Genomic DNA, 5,666 nt, shown 5'->3' with positions numbered 1-5,666 from the left:
AGGATTTCTTGGGGATGAGAAAAAAGATTTACAGGTGGGTTTTGTTCTTGTTGTTTTTTTAAAATAATGAAATTGCTCATGTACATTGCAGGATCCAGTGTTAGGGCTTTTCAGGGGCATGAACCTAAATACAGAATACTGAAGTTTTCAATATTTCTGGACCCCCAAGTCCGAGTTTCTTTGTTTAAAATGATAACATATATAGTCTTTTAACTCTAAATTTTGAAACTGAATTTTCTGAGAATGAAAAGAAAGCAACTGTTGCATATGGTACAACACATGAGCCACACAAATTACCAAGAGCATTACACTTCATATGTAGAGTACTTGTAACCTTATTTAATGGTGTGAAAAAATGGGCTACAATCTGATCCCAGTTAACTGAAGCAACCACACTAACTTGGCTCAAGATGTACAGGCATTGCTGAGAACAGAAACTGGCTTGATAACAACAGCCCTCCCCTCGGATTAATATGAATTAATAACTAAAATAAACAAGGTATTTAGGCACTCAGTGTCTATTTGTCACAGTGTCCTGAGTCCAGAATATCTAATGTCCTGGATATAAATCAGTCTTTAACAAAAACTATTGTGACAAAAGAATTTTAGACAGCTAGCTGAGGGTGATAGATAATCTGAAATCAGCGATAATGGGCTCCGTATGTACTGCAGATCACATATTTTGATGATAAAAGTGGAATCCCAATATGGAGAGTTTTAGGATCTTAACAAGGAAGAATGATAGAAAATAGATCTCATTGGCTTCCATTTTAGTGCTCAGAGCTTGATGCATTAAATTTGGATTCCTTCCAGTCCTGGGGTCCATTGGCCTTGTTTTCCTGTTTGAAAATGGAAGTGCTACAGGCCTTGTCATTCCAGGGTTACTGGTCTGCTCTAGACCACCCCTGGTTCTGGCGACCAAAAGTTATTATCATATGATGACTGTTTGGTGCCCAGTGTGAGATGAGAAGATGGTCTTAGTCCAATTCCCAGTTGCAGAATGTTCATAGTACAGAAACCACCATTACAGCTGACACTAATTAGTACTCCGGTTGTTAGAGAGAACAGGCAGATGAAGGATTGAATCAGCATTGCAAAAGAACTACACTCTAATTTGTGGAAGCCACGTTTTCAAAGGAGGATTGAGACACTTCAGCAGGACAATGTGGGGAAACATAAATCGCTGTTGCTTGTACCACATGGCTGTGCCTTTGAGTTCCATGCTGTCAGTCTGATACTTTCCACAAGCATTACATTCACTTACCAAAAAAAAAAAAATTTTTTTTGACCGTGCCTGAGAGTTTTAAATCTGTCAGAATATTGCCTTGTCATCCTGATGAATTGCAGGAGGAACATGAAAGGCCACATTTGTAAAGTGGCCTGAATTCACCTTCAAAGGGAGGCTTGCATATTTGTGTGGGATCAGCACAATCTGTAAGGCATTTTCTAAACTGGTGGAGTTCCTACCTTGCTCCAAATCCTTACTCCCTTCTAGGGCTTGCCTTTATTGTTAACATAAATAGCAATCAAACATATACCTCAGCTTAAGCTTTCTCCTGATTTTGGCAGTTGCAATATTTTTTCCTGCTTCCATCTTACTCAGTCCCTCTGCTTTGAAGAGATACTTCAAGTCTTCTTGTACTCTTGGGTTGGGAATGATAGGACCCATCTGCACTAAAGTCAGCAACACTAAGAAGGGTTCTTCCTAAAATTATCCCCCTATTACACACTCCCAAATCTTGGGAATATACTGAGTTTGAGTTCCTTTTAGGAATCATCTAATAAAAAGACTTGGTTTTGTTATGGAAGGTTGGTCCACTGGACAAAGCTGTGCTCAGAGTTCTCCACCTGAGAGTGCTGTGGCTGGAATGGCATAGTGGCTGATTTTGCAGGATCTGTGCTCCAGAGCAAAGCTAAGATCTCATGTCTCATCTATGGCTTGTCAAAAACTGGTTCCAGTTCTTCCATCATTTAACCACTGACTGTCAGGGGGAAATCCTACAGCCCTGTTTGTGACAAAGTTACAGAAATAATGGGTAACAATGCGAGATTTGGTCCAGCAAGATTTGCCTTTGTCAGGTGCCCCCTAAGAGCAATTGTAATAGATAGGAAGTTATCCCATCCCCATGACTCAAGCACTAAACCTGGGAATGCTGCTAAAATATTCATAGAGCAAGATGACCCCCAAAGCCATTAGACCACGGCAAGAACTGTGGAATTATGATTGAGGGATATTTGGTAGTTGCAGGTCTTCAGAACACAGAATAAAGACTAGATGGCATATTGTGGTGCCTTTATTTGTGAAATAAAACCCGTATGAGGGTATATTTTCATGATGTCTAGATGGTGAAGAATATTGGAAGAAAGTTAAATCCATTCAAGAGAGTCTAACCAAATTCTATTGATAGTTACATAAGTAAAGTTTATATATTTTCTGCATATGGCAGGAGAGTGAAAAGGGAGTTATGAATGATGTTTCAGCTTATCTGAGATTTTGTCAAGAAGTATAAAGGTAAATTATAACTGTGCTTAAATGTCTTCACTAAAACCATCATGAATCTATGCATGAACCTGGTTTTGCTGGTAAAAGTTGAAAACATTCCCAGAGCTCCCCAAGTAGGGTCATGTCAGATATACAGCCAATGAACATCAGAAAGTTTCTACATAATAAATATTTGAACAAAATATGTGTAATGGATTTTATACACACAAACACACAAATGGTGAGATATAAGGGTTTTATTGGAATGATTTTGGGGTAGGTGCATTACTCACGAATACGTGAGTTATGCAGGGCATTCCAAATGAGTGACTTGTACTAATTTAAGTGAGAGGAAAATCAAGCCTGTTTCTAGACTCTCTGTGGTCTGCTTTAACCAGTAGATCAAGCTGCCTCTTTACTAAGCATTCAGGTAGATTATGGCATACTTTATTACTGGACCCAACATTCAGTGTACATTTCTAAATGGGTGGAATCAATCCTTTTGAAGAGAAACCACAAGGACCATCATCTCAACACAGAAAAATTGGTTGGTGCAAGTTTGATGTAGAAACCTGTAGAATTTCTTTGTGGCCCACCTGGCCATTAACTGAGATTACACCTATTCCATACTCAAAACAACTGAATGGAATAAATGAATGGCACAGATGAATATGTACATATGTCTTATGGCTATGGTTTCAAACATAATGGGATGAGTTTATAATGACTGTGGTCTTATAGTAGGCTTTTCAGCACTTTCAAAAGCACACCTGAATTTAGATAATGAGTTTTTGATTCCTTCTGGTAAGTGAATTACAGTAATAAGGCATGGGACATGAACATGGAAAGGAACGTAAATAATAGTTCTTGTAGTTGTATTAATCTGTCATGGTTAGTATGAAAAAATATAGAATCCTCAAAAGAATTCATTTTAAAGAGACACTAGGAGGAAAAAATCTGCCATGCGTTCTTTTGTATTACAACCAAAAGTATTCCATTTTGTCAATGTAGATGGCTTTCCCTTTGATGGTAGCAGGATGGGAAAGTCTATTCAGTGTGTCAATATGACACATGCAACTAGTTCTTTCATAATCTATTTATCCATTTTAGGGTTTCTATAGCACCCATTACCGCAGTATCTAAATCCTGCAAAGGTAAATTATATCTGGTTTATAAGGTCACTAGTCGACTTCATGAATGTCTTCTGCCCAATTGTGGTAGAAAAACTTAATCCAAGAGGTAGTCAGAGTGGATTAGGCTAATGTCCTATTTCAGCCTTGGTTTATAGCCTTATTCTCTCTACTGAAAACAGTTTGGGCCAGGTCCGAGTTTGGTGTACACTGGCCTATCTCCATTAAAGTCAATGGCGCTATGCCCATTATCATCAGCTGAGCATCTGTCCCATAACTTCCAGTTCTCTCAAGCCATCTCTTGTGTTTTATAAGATGCATTATTTCAGAGGAGCAAAACTATTTAGGATAAGTCCCTGTGGGACTCTCAGGTGAGGGAAGCATTCTGTTAGCAGTAGACACAGTTGTTCTTTGTTGGTTTACACTAGTCAGAAAGGGCCTGGATCTGTTTCACATTGGAAAACTCCAATATTTCTGAGGGCTGTGGAGCTTCTACGTGCATGATGGAACCAAACTCCACCACAGGTGGCAAACTGACTAATGCATTAATGTCTGATTTAAAATGTTCTGCCTCTTGGAGTTCCTTTCATATTCAGTTCATCTTTTCTGCAAAGTAGGATGAAAGCTCTTTCCAACTCTTTCTTGGATATGGTTGGCCTATGCTATCTGAGCAGATGGGCTGGTTCAGTAGACAAAATAGCTCTGCCAGCTATGATTTTTCTGGCTGAAATGATGATGATGGAGAAAAAGGTTCTCCTTGGTTCTGTTACTGTGTCTTTGTGATGATGGTGGATGGAGTCTTATGCCACCAGTGTTCTCAGAGTTAATCAGTGAACTGTAATGTTCTTTGCAGGTGACTTCTCTCACTCTAAGGAATTTTCTCTTTACAGTTAAGATCAGTCACATTCAGACTGGGTTAGTCATGTTCATGGCAGCAGAGCCATGCTAGGGGAGACAAGTTCATTGTCTTCTCTGGTTTAATTTAGGCAAGGCTCTCTTACTGCAAAAGGCCTTTGAGCCTGAAAAAAAGAAGGTCAAGGCCTTATAGAATCATAGAACTGGAAGGGACCTTGAGAGGTCATCTAGTCCAGTCCCCTGCACTCAAGGCAGGACTAAGTATTATCTAGACCAAGGGTGGCCAACCTGAGCCTGGGAAGGAGCCAGAATTTACCAGTGTACATTGCCAAAGAGCCACAGTAATACGTCAGCAGCTCCCCATCCGCTCCCCAGCCCCCAGTGCTTCCTGCCTGCTGGCAGCCCCCACCAATCAGCGCCTACTCCTCCCTCCCCCACCCACCACAATCAGCTGTTTCACATGCGCAGGAGGCTACTGGGTGGGAGGGGGAAGGAACAAGGGCATGGCAGACTCAGGGGAAGGAAGGGGCAGGGGCTTTGGAGGAAGGAGTGGAGTGGGGGCAGAGCAGGGGGTTGAGCAGTGAGCACCCCCAGCACATTGGAAGTTAGCATCTATAGCTCCAGCCCCGGAATCAGTGCCTGGGTAAGGAGCTGCATATTAACCTCTGAAGAGCCGCATGCGGCTCCGGAGCCACAGGTTGGCCAACCCTGATCTAGACCATCCCTGACAGGTGTTTGTCCAACCTGCTCTTAAAAATCCCCAATAATGGAGACTCCACAACCTCCCTAGGCAATTTATTCCAGTGCTTAACCACTCTGACAGTTAGGAAGCTGTTCTTAATGTCCAACCTAAACCGCCCTTGCTGCAATTTAAGCGCATTGCTTTTTATCCTATCCTCAGAGGTTAAGAAGAACAATTTTTCTCCCATCTCCTTGTAACAACCTTTTGTGTACTTGAAAATTTTTATCATGTCCCCTCTTGTTTTCTCTTCTCCAGAGTAAACAAACCCAATTTTTTCAATCTTCCCTCATAGGTCATGTTTTCTAGATTTTTAATTATTTTTGTTGCTCTTCTCTGGACCATAGGCACTGACTCTGTGGGTGCTCTGGGGCTGGAGCACCCAGCTCACTTCTGCCTCCGCTCTGCCTCCTCCCCTGACCACCCCGCCACGTCCTGCTTCTCCTGCTTCCCTCCCAGT

This window comes from Natator depressus, chromosome 3 (assembly GCF_965152275.1).
Source record: "Natator depressus isolate rNatDep1 chromosome 3, rNatDep2.hap1, whole genome shotgun sequence".
Taxonomy (NCBI): domain Eukaryota; kingdom Metazoa; phylum Chordata; order Testudines; family Cheloniidae; genus Natator; species Natator depressus.
Note: the sequence above shows the minus strand (reverse complement) of the source record.